The following is a 21,130-nucleotide window of genomic DNA, read 5'->3' on the forward strand; positions in this document are numbered from 1 at the left end:
CAATTTTATGTGCCTCATGGAATAGGCCATAAGTTGCTTTTAAAAGATAAATCCCAGATGGCATTTATCTCTTTCTCATAAAATAAAGTCTAGAAAAAAGCATAGCCATTTTAATTTTATAACAAACAAAAAAATGCAAAAGTCAGGATGATGGGTAAATGGGGCATTATTTTTATGCCTAAAATTTTTATGACTGAGTAACCTCCATTTTCTCGTAATCATCTCATTCTTTGGCCAATAATTTCCCAATTCTGTTGGAATGAAATTAGCTTTTAAGTGTTCATGGCTGGATTTTCACTTTCATTGACATTTAACTATTGAGTTAATATTTGGAAAGACTATAAAAGACAGGATATTAGTTTTTTAATATTGCTTTTAGTATTGCTCAAATGATGAACGTATTCCTTGATAACAGGTGGGCGCAAATGTTTTTTGTAAAGGGCCAAATAGTAAACGTTTGGGTCATATATAAATACATGAAAGGCCGTACAGCGTCTGTCACAGCTCTTCGACCGTGGCATTGAAGCCTGGAAGCAGGCATGGACAACAAAGAAATGAATGAACGTGGCTGTGTGCCAATATGCTGTATTTAGAAAAATAAGCAGCAGGCCCGATCTAATCCATGGACCACAGTTTGCTGACACTTGTTCTATGGAATTGTTTCTTGCTTTTAAAAATTTTGACTAGGGTAAAAAAATGCGTGCATACATGTATAATGTGTACTTGCATGCTTAGGCACGTACAGGGACATGTCCTTCAAAATCATGAAGATGAAGTATAAAGCATCCATATTAAGGAATTAAAGAAAATAGGGCATTTAAAGAGACGAAGTATAATGTTTTATTCAGCATCCATTGATTAAATGCCCAAGGACTCTCTATCTGAACAAGGTGCAGAGCTGCTCTACCATTCTATTTTTGGTCTAAAATCAACCTACAATGTTTAATATGCTTTTAATCAAATCTACCCTTAAAAATTCTTGAAGTAGCTTTAAGTTATTGTATATAGAACTCTGTATGATAATGTTATATATATTCCAAATTTGAGAACCACTGAGCCTAACGAAAGTGGAAAAAAAAAAAGCTGTGTTCAGATGTGTGGGCAGTGCAAACTTTTTTTCCTAAAATAACCATCAAATATGTGAGGGATTGGAGAATTCTATTATGTTCCTTCCCGCCTGCAGAATCTTATTTTTTTTAATGTTAAGCCTTTCTGACTTAAATATGTATTACCAGACTTATTTGCTGTTGTATGTTCTATGTGAATGCTCACAGATTAAGTGAATTAGTTACATGTCAAGACACTTAGTACAGGACCTGGCCCAGGCAATGTTTGTTGCACTTGAATCAAACCCTGTCTGCTCATGTCCCTACACATGTTGTTCTTTAAAGGGTAATAAAGAAGAAATGAGCCAACTTATTGTTTTTCCCCATTTACGTTTCCTACTGAGTCTTGAAGAAAAGTAAATAGCTATCACAATTTGAGTCTTAGGTCCCTTTACGTGTAGAGTGACATCTTCTTTGAGGAGATATGATGGAGTCCATCCACTCTATCAGTGTGAAATCACACAGGCCCTGGTGATAACGCATAGAGATGCATAGATTTAGATACCTGTCGTAAGAAAGCAAGATTTCAAAATGGGCCTCAGCTCTGCCCTTGCATGTGAGGACAAATCATTTATGTGTTGAAGATGATTACACCTGAATAGCTGAAGAGGTGCAAAGCAAACCTAGTGCCTTCTAGTAAGTGGATTTATTTCTAGATACCACTTCAGTCAGAAGTATTCTGTATTGTTCTAGTGAAATTTCTAAGCAGGACGACTAATCCGGAATGACTTTTAGAATTCTGAATGTCAAAGTAAGTTTAGTACTGTATAGGGAAATTTTAATTAGTTGTTAAAAAATTCCTCTCCATCCTGTGCTGGAGGAAATCAGTCCAACTGGGCTAGAGGCCCAGTCCTTTAAAGATATAATTAACAATTTACCAGGATGAATATATTCTCTTGTGAGAGAATACAATTGCCTGCTATTTATTAGCTGAAAACAATTTAAACAATTTAAAATTTTATTTTTCTTCGGATATAATACTAATGAAGCTTCGCTAGAGTGAAGCCAAAAAGTGAGAAAAAGCATACAACTGTTAACATTTTCATTTCTCTATCCCAAACACCTGAAAAAGCACTTAAATAGTTGTAAATGCTCAATATCTGACTACAAAGAACCATCATGAAATTCATCTCATAGCCTCATAGTTACCCAGTAGAAAAAGAGAAAGCCATGAGTTGAATTTGGTATTGATCTACATGATGTAATAGATTTATATAGATCACAGATTAAATGATTAATCTCCTAAATTCTTTTTTTTTTTTACAGAAAGAAGCCAGAATATATTGTTAACCCTTTGAGAATACAACATAACGAATTTTACCATTTTACTACTTCCTTGAGTAGGTAAGACCGTGTCTTTTCTACAAGAAGAGAGTTATCCACAGTTGTGAAAACTCTCTGTTGATCACATTTTTAAAAAATCTTTATGAAATAAATATCAATTTGTTTTAATGAAGGAGAATATATGTGAATTCCACAGCTAATAGATTTGGGAATATTAAATAGCACTTCATAATATTTTGAATGATTTAATAGGAAAAGAATGAAAAAGATCTTTTCAAGAGAACTGAAAACTATGAAATGAGAACCGAACTAAGCCTGTTTCTCCTGCTATGGGTACAAAAACCAGTAGTATTTTCTAAACACTTATTCCGTGCCAGATGTGACTTGCATGACTTACTTTACATAACCAACCCCTGTATTCCTTACAAGAACTGTGTGAGTAGAGACAGGGATCATCCCCATTATACAGATTAAGGGTTTGAGGCAGAGAGAAAGGAGGCAAGTTGATGTAAGGAGTTCACCCAAGGTTTCATACATTGGCCTGAGAGCAGCAGTCACTGGAAGAACACCAGCCCCACCTATTATTATGAGAATAACTTCATGTTGTGGTAGAAATGCCTAGCCACCAGATTCTCCTATGTTTTGAATTGGTTCTATCCAAATTTCTGGAAGAAGAAAAAAAAATAATGCATTTACCAAAAGAGTTGTGGCAGGCAACATTTATTTTATGTTTGTACTTGTTACTTTACAATTGTTGCATGAGTAAATAAAAGAATATATATATAATTTTATTTTATTTTACATCCTTCTTTAAACTCAAAATTCCTATGTTAAAACAATAATATGACAGGAAGAATACAAATGAATGACTTTTTATTCTGTGAAATGAAGAATATATTTTAATTCTTTTTCTTAGAAGAACTGAATATCCGATCTTAAAATGGCCACAGCAATATATGCTTTACTATTTTCATTATTTCTTCATCACTTTATTTTTAAGCTAGAAACTTTATAAAATTTTCAAATAAAAATATAGAATTATAATAAATATCTAAGCATCAGCCACATGGATTGAACAAGTACTAATATTAAACTTTGCTCAGATCTTTTCTGATGAATTAAATCATCACAGAGAGAACAAAAGCTCATCTTGTTCCTTTTCCTTTCTTTCTGAAAGGTGTCACAATCCTGAAGATGTTATAACCTTCCTATGGGTATACTAATACTTTAATGATGTGTGGGAAACAGTATGCCATATAGTTATTTACATTTTAAAATTTTACATAAATGGTACCATCCAGTAGGCATTCTTTTGTCTTCACTCAACATTATATATAGAGATTCAGCCATATTTATACATGAAGTTGTGGTTGACTCATTTAATCATGAAGTTGACTCATTGTAATGTTTCAATCATCTGGTGCTTAGTATTATTAATTACTTCTTCCAAATAACTTTTAACCATGGCTTTCCAGGCATTTTCATTTGTGAATAAAAAATCCAAAGTTCTTAAATGTGATACTGTGCCAATTCTGTTTATGTTTTAGTTTTTTCCTATTAGAAAAATATTTCTTTTACTAGCTATAAGGATCTTGCTAACTATGGGACTCATTTTTTTAACTGCTTTTGCCATAATACAATAATTGGAATCTGCTTTATTTACCCATGGATGAAATATTCACTATTCCCAAATGCAATGTAAATATTGCCTTCGAAATTTGAAAGATACTTAAAAACACTCTCATTTGGCCCAGTTAATTGTTCATATTTCCATCAAAAATCATGAGGGAAACTTAAAAAAAAAGGATTTTCCCTAATTTTCTCTAACATAATAGTTAATTCTAGCATTTGTTTAAGGTAAAGGAAATGCCAATATGTATTAGTAAGATTTTTAGACATAGAATCTTTCATAACTTCTTTTCTTAAGGGAGTAGATGACTACTCTGGCTCTGTTAGGGAAGAAAGTCAAGATAAACTAACCTTTGCTGGGCATATTTGAGTAAACGCAAGACTATGTAAGCCTCCTAGGTCAGAATTGCAGTGCAAATTTGCAGACGGTAAAATTGAGGTCTATATATGTCAGGCAACTTAATTAAGACCATATCGTGATTGCAGAGCTAGATTCAAACTCATTTCTCTCCGATTCCAAAACTATACTGTCTACCAGAAAAATAATTGAGAAAACCTACCTACCCCTATTTGACACAGAAATAACTGTTTGCTTTATTGCGCTAATATTTACTGGGATCCTTTTATGTGACTTGTAGGGACTGACCATAGAAAAGCAAGGAAGAGAGACACCTGGGAGCTGAGATAAGCACCTGACTCTTGATTTCAGTTTGGGTCGGGATCTCAGAGTTGTGAGATCAAGCCTGGTGTTGAGCTCTGAGTTCAGCAGGGAGTCTGTTTGAGATTCCCTTTCTCTGTCTTCCCCCGTCCCTCCCCATTCTCTCTCCCCTCTCTCAAATAAAAAAATAAATTAATTAAAAAGTAAAAGACTCTGCTTGGGTGGCTTAGTAAGTTAAGCTTCTGCCTTTCTCTCAGGTCATGATCCCAGGGTCCTGGGATGAACCCCGAGTTGAAGTCAGGCTCTCTGCTCAGTGGAGAGCCTGCTTCTCCTTCTGCCCCTCCCGTTGCTCATGCTTGCTCTCTCTCATTTGTTCTCTCTCATTCTTTCTCTCTCTCAAGTAAATTAAGAAATAAAGAAGGAAGGAAGGAAGGAAGGAAGGAAGGAAGGAAGGAAGGAAGGAAGGAAGGAAGGAAGGGAAAGGAAGGAAGAGAAAGAAAGAAAGAAAGAAAAAGAAAAGAAAGAAAGAAAGAAAGAAAGAAAGAAAGAAAGAAAGAAAGAAAGAGCAAGGAAGACATACTATCTACCCAGAGAGAAAAATCAGGCTATTTGAAAATGGCAAAGATTCCTTTAGTAATACCATGAAAGTGACTATTTAATTAGATATTTCTATTTTGCTATGCTATCTTAACATTGTTTACCAGGTAATTACCTTTCTGGTCACCTAACCATGCCAATTAGATTAAATTGAATGGGATAATAGGAGTAAAAATGCTTTGTAAACAACATAATCTTTATAATTATTTGCTGTTATTACTAATTATTCTATAAATTTAGAATTGAGTATTTCAAACCTAATACATGTAATTCTAAATGTAGAACTTGTTAGGTAATGTTTCTATCAGCAATGGCCACAATAGCCAAACTGTGGAAGGAGCCTCGGTGTCCATCGAAAGATGAATGGATAAAGAAGATGTGGTTTATGTATACAATGGAATATTACTCAGCAATTAGAAACGACAAATACCCACCATTTGCTTCAACGTGGATGGAACTGGAGGGTATTATGCTGAGTGAAATAAGTCAATCGGAGAAGGACAAACAGTGTATGTTCTCATTCATTTGGGGAATATGAATAATAGTGAAAGGGAATATAAAGGAAGGGAAAAGAAATGTTGGGAAATATCAGGAAGGGAGACAGAACATAAAGACTCCTAACTCGGGGAAACGAACTAGGGGTGGTGGAAGGGGAGGAGGGCGGGTGTTGGAGGGGAATGGGTGACGGGCACTGAGGTGGACACTTGACGGGATGAGCACTGGGTGTTTTTCTGTATGCTGGTAAATTAAATACCAATAAAAGTTAATTTAAAAAAAAAAAATAAAAAAAATAAAATCAAATTGCAGTAAAAAAAAAAAAAAAAAAAAAAAAAAAAAAAAAAAGAACTTGTTAGGTATATCTGAAGTGTAAAAGTCTTACAACTTCATGTAATAGCAGCTCTTTGACATAAAAGCCCCATGTAAACATTACAGTGAAGTGAACAACTCCCATAGTTGGTTTATTTTCAGCCTCTACTACCTATTAGAGGTATGTTTTTTCTGTCCAGAATGTGATCATTTCTCATTATCTCTACTTGTGTCATTGGAGTCCACTCTCATCTTAACTGTGCAGTAGCCTCCTGTGCTCAATCTTGCTCTCCTATAGTCTATTATTCACATATGCAATCTTTATAAATCTTAATCAATTGATATGACTCTTTTGTTCAAAATCCACCAATAACTGCCCATAATATTCAGAATAAAACCCACACTCCTACTGTGGCCAGTGAGGTGTTATATACAAGCTGGAATCTTCTACCTCCCTGACATCATCTCAACATCCTTTCCCCCTACTGAGGACAGAGACTGTGTGAAATTCTGAGCTATGTCTAGAACACTGTCTCCATCTTGGTGGACCCTCACTTGCTAAATGACTGAATAGATATGCAAGGGTTACTGTGGAATACACACGATGTCTTTAATGAACATCAGTGTTGCCCTTTTAAGGATTCTCTCAGTTTGTCTTCATAGAGCCAATTGCTTCTAGAATGCTGAGAAGCTTTCATGCATGATTTTGACACATGATTTTATAGCATTTTGATAAAACTTTATTCTACTGATATATAATCTTGAATGTTTATTTATAGTACCAAAACTACAGAGACAAATTAAACACAAATGAGCTGTGTAGAAGTGAGAAACCCATTTTAAGGACAGAATATATTTATTTTATAATTACATGCCATCCTTTATCTAAAGAACAATATTAAGACTTGCTACAACCTGGGGTAACCCAGGGGCTCAGTCAGTTACACACCCAACTCTTGATTTCAGCTCAGGTCATGATCTCAGGATCCTGAGATCAAGCCCCACTTTGGGGTCCATGCTCAGCAGAGGGTCTGCTTGAGGATTCTCTCTCTCTCTCTCTCTCTCTCTCTGTCTCCCTCTGTCCCTCCCCCTGCTCACACTAAATAAACAAATAAAGCAAACCTTAAACAATAAAAAAAGGCTTGCTACAACCTAATATTGCTTAGATTTTGCTTTATCTTCAGAGTAGATGTATATCTTTTCATCACTCATCGATGGGTGAATTTTTAGCCCTTAAGGATTTTCTGTAAAGCAGGCTGACTTTTTTCTTTTATTTTTACAATATTCTTTAGGAGCAGCACTCGATAAATGTTTACATTGTTGGGAACATTTGGCCAGAGAAAGACAAACAGTCAGACCACAATACCCTCAACAGTTAGGGAAAAGAGGGAGAAAACCTGGTATTTTCACCATCCTCTCTGAAAATAAGTAGCTTGGCTTATGCTGATTACTATCTCATCAGCACTCAGCTCTGGCCCATGGACCTCTATGAGAATAATTTCAAAGGCAGATTAAACATTCTAAAAATAAACTCTATTGGTAAATTAGGATATCCGATGTTTCCTTTATGAAAGCCTCTTCTAATCTGTACTATCAGCTGACAGTTATACCCAGACCCCAAATTGTTCTGGCTCTTACTGAGCCAAGAACCTCTTCCAGGGGTGAGGTTTTAAAGAAAGATGTTTCATAGTTTAACTAGAGACAGAAAAAGGGAGAATTGCCCACATACTCTGGCAGGAGTTAAAATAACAATAACAGTCCTCCTACTTAACAGGCTGAGTCATAAGCACATTCTACTGATTTCTCGGCAATTCCGAGCAGATTGTTTGGGCTACAATTCTGTAGGCAGAGGTGGGCACCACCTGCTACAAAAGGCTCTAGTTCTTGTCAGGGGGGTGCTGTTAGTAAGTCTTGCCTTTTAACAGTTTGGCCAAATGGTGATTGGAAAAGACAACAATTTGGTGCTGTTGAGTACTTATTCTAATACTGAGACTCAAAGAACGGTTATTTTGCATTTAGTTCTTGCTGGCCATGGAGATAAGTCCTTTAAAGAAAGAAGGTTACTGTGGAAGGTCTTAAGAGTCAGATCTTGTTGGATATTTGCCTTCAGAAAATTCTCAACTAGTTGCAGTAGCCTTTTCTCAACCAATATGGGGAAGGAGTTGAAGCCAACAGAAATCTACTTTTTTGCTTAAGCAGAGGAAGGAAAATTATGTGGTTACTGAGGTACCTCATAATCTGAGGGCTGGACACTGTCCTTCCCTCAGCCTGGCTTCTAGGACCTTTACCCGAACCTGTCGGTACCCTTTGATCAGGTGCCCCCTTCCTGACTCTTTTACAACCTGCCTTTCCTGCATGTTGGCACCACATGACTTTTTAAAAATATACATCCAATCATTTCTTTTTCCTACTTAAGGTTTTCTTATAATATAAAGTATCAAACTCAGTAAAGACCCTTCAAAACTGGGCTCCAAGCAGCTATTTCTGGACACTCTCTAATCCTTCTGTCTCACTCAGCTGCCTCCCCTGCAGGCAACTTGTTTCTTTAAGTTACTTAGTTCTCTTGGAAAACCACATTTTTCTCAAATTGCTCTCATCTTTATTATTTCTGCAACTCCTGCCTAAATACCCATTGTCCCCTTGTCTGACTTAGAAAAGCTACGTGTTTTCAATCTAAATATTATTCCTTCTATGAAGCTTTCTTCTCCAGAACCCCCAAAATGGTATTAAGTGTGCCTTTGGGGAGGAGGGGCTTCTATAGCCCTTTAAGTGTTACAGAAAAGGGGGTGCCCAGGTGGCTCAGTCAGTTAAGCAAGTGTCTGCCTTCAGCTCAGGACATGATCTCAGGGTCCTGGGACTGAGCCTTGCACTGGGCTCCTTCCTCACCAGGGAGTCTGCCTTCTCCCTCTTCATCTCCCTCTCTGCGTGCTCTCTCTCATTCTCTCTCAAATAAATAAAATCTTTAAAAAAAAAAAGACTACGGAAAAAACCATCTTAGTATATACTTACATCCATCTCTTTCTCCCCAGCTCTGAGAAGTCCTCAAAGGCAAAAGTTTTGTCTTTCACCTATTTGTGCTTCCAGGACCATGTCATTAGATTTGAAACAAAACAATGTTTCAGTAAATTGCTATTATTAGTTAATAACAATGGCAAATAATGGGTAAATAATGATTGAAAGAGTTAGTATGTGGTTGATAAATGAGAGATTAAGGAGGGGGGAAAGATATAGATATAGCCCTAGGTAGCAGAGTTACAAAATGGGTTTTATGGTGGCAGTGTTTGTTTTACTGTCATTTCTTTTGTGTGTATGATTGCTAAAAACAGTATGTTTATGGTCAGAAAGTGAAGACAGAAGAAATCGAACACCACTGAGTCCCCAAGGAGACAGTTTAGGAAACAAAGCTTTGGGGGAGGCAGGAAAAGCTATTTTAAAAGACTGATTAATATTAACAAAAACAAGGGCCACCTATTCCTCTAAGGAAAGTTGAAGCTAATGAGGGAGGATGAGAAGACTGGGGAGACCAAATTAGAGGATGTGTCAGTGCTTCTATCTTTCCATCTTCAGGAAAGACAGAGCCTACACTTTGTCCTTGGCAAATGTGAGACTGTCCTAAGATTATCTGAAAGTGATTGCAAATTCTGTCTCTACCAGCCCCAAGACAGATGTTACAAGAGGACCAATGGAAAGGGTGGACCCTCTTTGCTCTATCCACCCAGAGAAGTGCAGGGATGTGAAGGGAGTGATTGTGGAATAGCAGCAGGAAACGCTCTTTGATCAAGTTTGCCCACCTGCTTCTTCCATTCTACCACCCACAGGCTATCCTTGCTACTGCCAGGATCTGCAGTGCATGCCATAAATGGAGTTGCATTTAACTGTATTACTTCTATTAGTCTCATCCTTTTTCCCTAATCTCATCATACGTTTCTTCAAACCAAGTATATTAGCCAGGATGGCTAATTGTTAAAACAAATAGATCCGGAAATTTATTATCACCTTATTTCTTACTCACTTACTCACTTAACAGTTCTGTGTGAACTCACTTAACAGTTCTGTGTGAGTGTTTGGGTTGGGAGCCTGTCCTTTCCATAGTCAACCAGGGATACAGATCTGTAGGATTCCTTTCTGATAAAAGGATCTTTCCATTCATGACTTTACTCTGTCATTGTCTCTGTCCAGATGGGAGAGGGTCAAAGACCGAGGAGGAGCACATGGGAGTTGTAGATGAGCCAAACTTCCATTGGTTAGAGCTGAATCATACAATCATACCTAACTGTAAGGAGGGTTAGGAAATATACTCCTGTATGTGCTCAGGGAAAAGAAGAAAGAGATTTTGATGGACTCTGTGATACCAAAGGAAAATCTGTCTGCAGTATAAATACATTTGAACATTTGGATCAAATAACTCAAGCCCTGGTGAGAATAGATGCCAATCATACCATAGAAACAAAACTGTGAATCATAGCTTCAAAACCATGTTTAAAAAAGTGAATGTATTTATCAAATGTATCAAGGTTTATTTTTATCATTTTATCAAAGTTAATTTTTACAGTACTACACAAATAAGATATTTTTAAAAACCTTCCTTATAGAAATGCACATTGTATCCAAGAGGATAATGGCAAATAAAAGCATAGTGCCCAATACCGCTCTTAGATTTTCAATAATTTCTTGCTGAGTGAATCGATCGATTAATTAATAGATGAAGAAAGCTTCATTGGGGAACAAAATAAGTATTTGTACTTTGAAACGAATTTCTAAAATTCATTATAAAAAGAAACGATTGGGATAGTCAAAACTCATTTTGAACCAAAGAAGGATGTACCCTTTTGAATAAAGGTAAAATAATGAGTAAAGGTAAAATATTGAGGGGAAAACCCCATTTGTGCTTTTGCAAAAATTTCTAAAGAATTTTGATGTTTTGATGAACTCACAAATAATCATGTATAAGCCTCAAAGTATATTTGTTCCATGCATTTATTTGGAGTAAATATTGCGATTTATATGAAGGGCAGCAGTGCATCTATTTTTTTATGAATGGAATACTGTGTCACAATGTTGTATAAAAGCCATTCTATCAGCTAAATATTCTATAAAATCAACTTATCTGCTAAATCATTCTGTCATGGAGTTTTAGTTTCCTGTGACTGTGGAATGCTTGGATGTGTGAAGATACTGCATTGCAGTAAAGGTATGATCACTGTTTTCTCCTGGAAGGTTAAAATTCCTTTTCCCTTTGAGAATAGGTAGCAATTTAATCAAGTTCTCATGGCATCAGAGAACATTTTAAAATGAAGAAACCCTAATAAAACTGGCCTTTCCTCTGAGCATAGAAGGAAAGGAAGTCTGAGGTTTCAACCTGTCTGGGAAGAATGGGAGGTGATGGACAACAATCCAACATGGCTGGTTCCTTCTCTGTCTCTGTCTACTTCCTGAGAAGTAGAATGATTTACTTAAATCTGCTAATGTCTTGCGATAATTTTTTTTTCTCTTTTTCAATTCTCACCCACCCCCTGCAGGTTTTTTTTTTTTTTTTTAATGACTGTCAAGGACTCCAGTTGTACCATGTGCTCAGTAATTACTACAGAAGGCAATTTGAGTGTAAGACAGTTGCAGTCTCTGTAAGAGAAATTTAAAATTCACTAAAGCAAGTACTTTAGTGAGGGGGTGCCAAAGCTTGAGTCATTTAAAACCATTGTGAACAGAGCTCTAGAAAAAAATCGGGTGCTAATCAATCCTGAATAAAGAGCAAAGGACTAAAAACAATCAAAAAGACCTTTTTACAGAACAGACTGTTGTGATACTAGAAAGTTCTTGCCACTGGGAAGCAATGTGTACACCTTTTGTTTTTAGTTTTTGTATTCCTTTTCAGCATATGTTTACAATCAACTTGGTCTTGTTTTTGGAATCTAAGGTTTCTAAAGGAAATTTTGTTTTAAAAAAGGTGTTTAGGGGTGCCTGGGTAGCTCAGTTAAGCATCTGCCTTCAGCTCAGCTCAAGATCTCAGGGTTCTGGGATGAGCCCTGTGTTGGGCTCCCTGCTCAGTGGGGAGCCTGCTTGCCTCTCTCCCCACTCATGCTCTCTCTCACTCTGTCTCTCAAATAAATAAATAGAAATCTCTTAAAAATAAAGATAAATACAAGTTTTAAAAGATGTTTAAAAAGCACAGTATTTGCATTTTCTCGGAACTCACCTCCTCGTAGATGCTTCTCTGAACATCCTATCAAAAATAATGCCTTCCTCTTGCTATCTTCGTCTCAGTTTCAACTTTATATTAAATACATGAAAGGTTAAATTTAGTAATTTAACATTAAAACAAAGTTAAAACCCTTAGATGAAATATTACCCTTTACATTTTAATTAGGGTTTCAGTTACTGTCCAATCACCTTATTAAAACGTAACTCTCAAGAGGATAGGAATTTTGTGTGACCTGTGGCATTTTGAGAGACCTCTCCGTGTCTCAATATTAATGTCTTGTATCTTCCCCTATCTCTATCCCACTGCTACTTTCATTCAAACACATTGCTCCCTCATTGATTATTGCATTATTGACCATCTATCTACTGTTCCCGTTTCTGATCATGACCTTCTGCAACCCTTTCTCTAGTTCATCTCATCAGCATACATTGAAAGTTTCTCAGTGGTATGCCTTTAATAATGATGCAACTTATACTGTGCAGCCGGACAAGCAGGGTACCTCATCATCTAGATGCTTGCCTTTCTTGTCAGCATCTTCCACTACACTTGTTTCCAGCATTCCAAAACATTCTTGATGTTTTCCAGCACACCTTCAGCTCTCTCACCACATGTCTTTGCATTGCTGTTTTGTGTGTAGAATAGTGCTCTGCACCTAAGAATACCCTCTCATACCCCTTGACATGGAAGCAGGTCTGTTGTTCTGAAGTCTCCAATGAATTTCTGATTTCTTGGGAACTTCCATTAACTCCTTTACCACCTCTATTAAAGCATTTATCATATTGTCACCTAAATATATGTGGATGTGTTAGCTTCTCTCTGTGGCTCCTAAAGGCCAAAAGGGAGTCTTGATAGTACTTGCATATACTCAGCATCCAGAACCATGCCTGAGACATAATAGATGTTCAATAAATTATTGTTAAATTTCACCGTCAGAGGAGAAAATTTTCTGATCCCATATTTCTCTCTTTCACTGCCTATGCTTAAGGCACTAGCCTCACATTTTATTTTCTTGCAGATAAGGATGAGTGAAGTAGTCTCTGTCTTTTTTTTTTTTTAAAGATTTATTTATTTATTTATTTATTTTTGATAGACATAGAGAGAGAGAGAGAGAGAGAGAGAGAGAGAGAGAGAGAGGCAGAGACACAGGAGGAGGGAGAAGCAGGCTCCATGCCCGGAGCCCGACGTGGGACTCGATCCCGGGACTCCAGGATCGCGCCCTGGGCCAAAGGCAGGGGCTAAACCGCTGAGCCACCCAGGGATCCCCAGTCTCTGTCTTATTTATAAATTATTCCTGAAAAGACTTTCATTCTTTCCTAAGAGATGTTGGTTTCCTTTACACTTCAGGTCTGTAATTCCTCAAGGGAGATGTGGATTATGTCTCATAATCTGTATTATCCTGAATATACCAAGAAAATATTCATATTTAACTGAAATGTTGGTTTGCTTTTGTCTCTATGATTAAAAAGCCAGACATGGGATACCGTTTTAGTTGTACTATTTAATTATAGTTCTATTTTTTTTAAGTTAAAACAAAGAGAAAAAAAGTTTTGAAAGATGAAATTAAATCTTGCTGCTTAGAAATTCTCAACCAAAATGTCCACTAAAAATACAGATCTTATATCAAAGTAAAGGATGATTGTTTATAGCCATTTTTGAGAAAAACAGTTATCCAGAGCATTTTTATATCACTGAGTTTCTTAATTACATCTTGAATTCACATTTTTACATATCTCAACTCTGAAACTCCTAACTTAAATTTGGAGAATTTCCTCTCTTTGATTTACCTCCTATTTTAGCTTAAAAAAAATTTTTTTTTTAAAGTCAAAGAAGCAAATTCTTTTGGTCCGATACTTTGTTGGGTAAAGATATTGCCTTTTCCATCTATTTCTGTCACGCGTTTTTTCAGTAGTCTCATATCAAGAGAACCTAAACACCTAGGTAGCTCAGTCAGTCAAGCATCTGACTCTTGGTTTTGGCTCAGGTCACAATCTCAGGGTCATGAGATCCAGCCATGTTAGGTCCCATGAGAGTCTGCTTGAGATTATCTTTCCCTCTCCTTCTACTCCTCCCCCACTCTCTCTCAAATAAATACATCTGATAGATGATAGATAGATAGATAATAGATAGATAGATAGATAGATAGATAGATAGATAGATAGATAGAAAGAAAGAAAGAAAGAAAGAAAGAAAGAAAGAAGCCTGGCCCTAAGTGTAGATGAGTGGTCTACTAGTACTTGGTTTAACCAAATGGAAATCTACAAGCCATGCTCTGAAAGTCTTATGGCCACATCCTCTAATCAGATGCTATATCCTGACATTTCTCTTTGATAATAGTATATCACTTTCTTTATAGGCTTCCAGAAATAGTAAGAAAAACATTTTCATTTTACTTATCAATGTTTAAGCATTTTGAGAAACCTTAACTAGATTTTGTGATTTTTTTCTTTGTTTTGAACAAAACCCTCTCTATAATACCCTTTAAAAAGAAGACCATGTAGAAATATCCCATATGCTTTCCCATTGTTGAGAAGGCATTTTTTGGTCTATGTATTTACTTCTGGTACCCAAGTTCTTTGGTATGGAATTGAAAAGAATTTCAAAGAATGTTTTAGAGATTACCAGTGCCAGACACAGGGAGATTCTCCAGATTCCCCTTTTCACTGCTTCTTGGGCAGCCCCGGTGGCTCAGCGGTTTAGCGCCACCCACAGCCCAGGGCATGATCCTGGAGACCCGGGATCAAGTCCCAAGTCAGGCTCCCTACATGGAGCCTGCTTCTCCCTCTGCCTGTGTCTCTGCCTGTGTCTCTGCCTCTCTCTCTCATTCTCTCTCTCTCTCTCTCTCAATTAAATAAATAAAACCTTTTAAAAAAAAGGTGAATTCTTGGACTTATATATCAAAAATCTAAAAGTTGAAGAGTGCCAAACAAAACCTCAGACAACCTACCTAAGTGAAGCAGATTTACTGCTGTCATGCTTTTCTTGCCTCAGTTCATTTGGAAATCCAGGAAGGTCACCATCATGATCTTTTCTTTTTCAGAGATGTTATCACCAGTAACACCTCTAGCCTGTTCAGAGACTTCTCAGCAGCCCTATCTATGCTCATCTCTCTCCTTCTCCTACTGCCATTAAAAATAATAATAATAAAGTTCCTATGCTGTATAGTGTTAAAAATGTATTGGATTTAAATTAAAAGTAAGCACAATGAATGTTAAAAAACTAATATACTTCTTCAAAAAGTTTGTGATTTTCCTAGAAATATATTTTACTTTAAAATTAATTTAACATTTTTACATTCCAAATCATGTTTCTATTTGCTCTTGGCCAATGTTAAGTCTGCTGTTTGCCTGACTTGCCCGTACGTCTATTTTACATCAAAATGTTTTACCTATGGTCCCACTACTATATAATATTGCCACATCTGTGCCTACATTAAGACTTTCACATATAAGAATGAAATATATTGTCCTTTTAGAAAAACTTATCATTGTGGATATTTGTTGACTTGAATTTTTTTTTAACCTTCTCACAGACATACACAGATTACATACATTGCAGTCTGGAGGATTTAGCAAATTTGTGTCACATCATATCACTCCAGAATTTTGGCAGAATGCAAATAACAAGCCATAGGAATTGGCCTGATTTCTCGAATTCACTCCAGGGTACATAAAAATATGTCTGCTCAGAGAGAGAAGTCAAACAGTATATGAAGACAATTGGATCAGACCTGAGTTATGAGGGAATTCCAAATGATGCAGCCCAACTCAACTGATGGAGTGAACAAGGCTATTTTCAACTCACAGTTCCCCTGAGTCACCATTACAGCTGGCAGTGGCATAGCACCACATAGCTCACAGGTTGCCATCAATCCAAGAAAAAAGAAAGAAGAAATTGATCTGCTGTGTATGACTCCTACTTTATTCTTAGATGACTCATAGTTTACTTTTTTCTAGAAGAAAATTAATATTAACTAGGTTTGGGGCTCTCCACGGATGTAGATGTTTAGTATATTTAAAACTGCTTGTAATCCAAATATTTTGCATTCTTCCATTTTTCTTTTTAAGTACATATGACTCAGAAGGTTTATATTCTTGTAGCACCTGCTATGTCTGCTCACATTGCATTTACTGTGTTATCTTGTAACCTATATTTTTCACACATATCTGCCTTCCTCAATATAGTATGAACTGTTTGTGGTCAGCATCCATATCTTAATCATAGTTGTATTCTGAATACCTAACAGAATTCCTGGTATAAAGCTGGCATTCAATAAATGTTGAACAGGATACTTGAAAATGTAGTAAAACAATTGATGCCTGGGGGCACCTGGGTGGCTCAGTCAGTTAGTGTCTGCCTTCTGCTTAAGTCATGTTCCCAGGGTCCTGGAATCAAGCCCCACATGGAGCCCCACAATTGGGCTCCCTCCTCAGGGGGAGTCTGCTACTCTCTCTGCTTCCCCTTGCTTGTGCTTATGCGCTCGCGCTCTCTCTCTCTCTCTCTCTCTCTCGCTCTCTCTCTGTCAAGTAAATAAATAAAAATCTCTTAAAAAGTGATGCTTGATAAGGATCTGAAAATTGGATGAAGGCTCAATATATTATACTCATTAAAGTATTTTATTAAATAGTGCCTCTCAAGGAAAAATCTAGTTCTTCAGTCATGTGAGCTCTGGCTTTTTTTCAACATTCTTCATTTTCTTGTTTGAATATCTGATCACATGAATGCAGACCTGAACAGACTCATGTGTCTCTGTAACCTGTTGTAACATCTCCAAAAAAAAAAGCCATAATAATAATAATAATAATAATAATAATTTCATCTTACATTGCTCATTAAAAATCAAGTAAAATATTCTCTAACACCATATAGTTGAGTGAAAAAGAGCTCTTCAGAGGTATTAGCTGAATGGACCATAAGTGGAAATCAAGAAAATAAGGTAAATTTCTTTCAAAATGGTTTAAAACATAATATTTTTATCATTCCCCTTCTTGCAATAAATAGATGGATGTAACTAGGTAGATGATACATAAAATAGAGAAACTTTATAAGGCAGTTTGTTAAAAGAAGGTTTGGTTTTCTTTTAATTAGTTAAATTTTTGAGCATAGACTCCAGCCTCTTGTTTGAAACCCAGTCATACCAGCACAGTCCACACTAGCATGCTATTTTCCTAAAGACACTGTCTCTAAGGAACTTTTGGCTTTGCTTAAATACATCCACTCTCAAGGAGTGCATTAGTTTCAAAGAAATACAGATGACAAATAGTATGACATTATATGGTAAATCCATATACTTACTGTGTCTGCAATAAGATTTTAATTTAAATATGTTAGAGGCAGCATCAAATGGCTTGCATTTGTGGAAAGAGAATTGTTCATCAAAAAATAATGGAACTGAGTAGATCAAGTAGTAGGAAGCAGCATAAGTGATATCTTGTTTATAATTCCCAGGTCTTCACCCTTCCTTCTGTCTTAAATAGCTAAAAGCAGATTCCTTTCGTGGAAATCCATAAAGTCATTATTTTTTGCATATATCCTTCTATATATACTTCACTTCCAATTCTTCATCTTTCATCTATTTTCTTTAAATGACAACCATTTTTTTTCTCCAGCTTTTTGGCTTTTGTTTGGTTGGTTTTTGTTTACAATTCTAGTATTTTATTTTGTAATCTATAGTACCACCTTCAAGTTTACAAAGTCGTATTTTGTTCCTACCTCCTTTAAAGAAATCTTTGAAGCATCTTTTCTTCAAGGACTAGTTATTGTTTTTAGATTGTAGCCACTTGAACACTCAGTCAGTATCATGTGGATCTTAGGTGTCCAGAACTAAAGGATCTTCGCTTGGTGGTGGTGCAAGTAAACACTTAGACCTGGTTCTTCCTTGGAAATGTCTGTACCCATGGAATTGGCATCTAAAAGAGATTTGTATTTACATTGTTTTGTTATGTGACACTGGACAAAGTCTGACATGTCTAAAATCAGATTTCAAACTGGAAAAAATTAGAACAAAATCGTTAATTGTCTAAAATCCAAATTAAAATTTCCCTGAACCTTCAATTTATGTTTATTTAAAGGTAACTTCAATGCAATTATTGTGATTGAATTTCTCCTGTGCAGAAAATTAAAATATTGATGTAAGAGTCAAAATGTATTTGGTCAGTGGTTTGTAGTTTATTTCATGCTTATGAAACTAATACTTGGGTTTAGTGCCATGTCTAAAGTATACAAATCTAGTTAAATGGGACAGCCAGGATTCAACCCTAATTTTCTATTTGGAAATCTATTATTTATTCCATCATATTTCAGTACCTAAGAGCTGGTCCTTAGCTAAATATCTTCAGTAGAGGCCAAAGCTTTAGAACATTTTAAGTAGTATTTACTTCTGATATGTATATAAGGTATGTCTTAGTCCCTCTTATACACTGTGAAGGGGGGCATCAGAAATACTGTAGAGCTATGAAATAGAGGTTATACACCGTGGTCACACACAGTTTCTTACTCAGTTCAGTATGGTAGATTGTTGTTATCAATGGAACAGACTTATAAAATAAGCGTTATCCGGATTGGACTTTCTACTTCCAATCTATTCTACAAGTCTCATTATTTTTGGTGAAAAAGCAAACAATGATAAGGATATTAGTGCATCTGACATCTCATTCTAGATTTCCCTAACAGTGTCTAACTTGGTCAAATAATTTACTCTCCGTGGCCTCAATTTTTCAATATGGAACAAACCAAGCCACACGCAGGATCCTACTGCTAAAAATGTTCAAATAAAAGGCATAAGTAATACATAATTGATAGAGTTTATTGAACACTTCCAGCTTGCGTGGGATTATGCTTTATTTCTATTATTTTATATAATTCCACCAGTAACCTAACACTGGGTTTTGTACTCTGTTCAATATCACGAGAAATAATTATGCAGCTGTCAACTCTCTTCATACAGACTGTTTATTAGTCATAGTGTGTAATGAGGAATGAATCATCCTTACAGGTATTTTATAGTTGGCCTGAAAAGAACAGAGAAGACAGGAAACAAATATCTGGATTCCCAACTTATAACTTTTCATGTCAGCCAGAACTTTTTCCTGAGTTTTGCATGGAAGACAAAGAAAAGGAATTAGAAGATTATAGTCAGTTCATCAACAACGATTTAAGCTTTGAACTCAGTATTTATAAACAAAGATGTGGATTCTACGTAAATTCCTAATACCATTAGAGGCCAAAACAAAAGTTTCTGTTTTGCTATACTTGTATGGATAGTAATCGTATAAAGTATGATTGAGCCTACATGGAAAACGGAAACAGTATTCATTAATTGTATTATATAACTGGTTGTTTTATTCTTTTGTTCATTCTTGGGTATGTAACAGTACAAAATTACAATCCCAGTGTTTTTATTGAATTGGTACATTACATGATAACAGGGCAAAACATATCATAGAAAACATTCTAGAACTGTCTGTGCCAAGAGCATTATAAAAATGGAGACATGCCTATCTGGCACACAGTGTATTTTTCCTTTAGATTTTCCAAGTTTTCATTGTTTCTCCTTTTGCCAATTTTTGAGAGTATTTAATGTTGCCGAGTAATAACTATAATCAGTGACTATTTCTGTGCTTTGTGATCTTCTTAATATTGTAATCCAAAGAAAAACAGTGAGTTTTGTGGTTATATGGGAATCCTGAGAGAAAAAGTTCTACTAAATGACATTTTCAGCATGCATCTAAGTTATCTAGATATTTTTTTATTTATTTTTTATTGGTGTTCAATTTGCCAACATATAGCATAACACCCAGTGCTCATCCCATCAAGTGCCCCACTCAGTGCCCGTCACCCAGTCACCCCCATGCCCCGCCCACCTCCTTTTCTACCATCCCTTGTTCGTTTCCCAGAGTTAGGAGTCTCTCATGTTCTGTCTCCCTTTCTGATAATTCCCACTCATTTTTTCTCCTTTCCCCTTTATTCCCTTTCACTATTTTTTATATTCCCCAAATGAATGAGACCATATAATGTTTGTCCTTCTCCCATTGACTTACTTCACTTAGCATAATACCCTCCAGTTCCATCCATGTCAAAGCAAATGGTGGGTATTTGTCATTTCTAATGGTTGAGGAATATTCCATTGTATACATAGACCACAGCTTCTTTATCCATTCATCTTTCAGTGGACACTGAGGCTCCTTTCACAGTTTGGCTATTGTGGACATTGCTGCTACAAACATCGGGGCGTAGGTGTCCTGGTGTTTCACTGCATCTGTATCTTTGGGGTAAATCCCCAGCAGTGCAATTGCTGGGTCGTAGGGCACATCTCTTTTTAACTCTTTGAGGAACCTCCACACAGTTTCCAGAGTGGCTGCACCAGTTCACATTCCCACCAACAGTGCAAGAGGGTTCCCCTTTCTCCACATCCTCTCCAACATTTGTTGTTTCCTGCCTTGTTAATTTTCCCCATTCTCACTAGTGTGAGGTGGAATCTCATTGTGGTTTTGATTTGTATTTCCCTGATGGCCAGTGATGCGGAGCATTTTCTCATGTGCTTGTTGGCCGTGTCTATGTCTTCTTTGGTGAAATTTCTGTTCATGTCTTTTGCCCATTTCATTATTGGATTGTTTGTTTCTTTGCTGTTGAGTTTAATAAGTTCTTTATAGATCTTGGATACTAGTCCTTTATCTGATACGTCATTTGCAAATTATCTTCTCCCATTCCGTAGGTTGTCTTTTAGTTTTGTGGACTGTTTCTTTGGCTATGCAAAAGCTTCTTATCTTGATGAAGTCCCAATAGTTCATTTTTGCTTTTGTTTCCCTTGCCTTCATGGATGTATCTTGCAAGAAGTTACTGTGGCCAAGTTCA

At 36.3% G+C, this 21,130-nt stretch overlaps 1 protein-coding gene across 17 annotated transcripts in view; it reads left to right on the plus strand.

Annotated features, from left to right (window-relative positions):
- MAP2 (microtubule associated protein 2) overlaps nt 1–21,130 on the plus strand; it is a 216,633-nt gene that overhangs the window by 109,085 nt on the left and 86,418 nt on the right. For all 17 annotated transcript variants that reach the window (XM_041737518.1, XM_041737516.1, XM_041737520.1 and 14 more), the window contains one exon: nt 2,373–2,450. The gene's annotated coding sequence lies outside the window, so the exon portion shown is untranslated. The remainder of the gene's footprint in view (nt 1–2,372; nt 2,451–21,130) is intronic.

The sequence above is a fragment of the Vulpes lagopus genome, chromosome 22 (assembly GCF_018345385.1).
Source record: "Vulpes lagopus strain Blue_001 chromosome 22, ASM1834538v1, whole genome shotgun sequence".
NCBI classification, from domain to species: Eukaryota; Metazoa; Chordata; class Mammalia; order Carnivora; family Canidae; genus Vulpes; species Vulpes lagopus.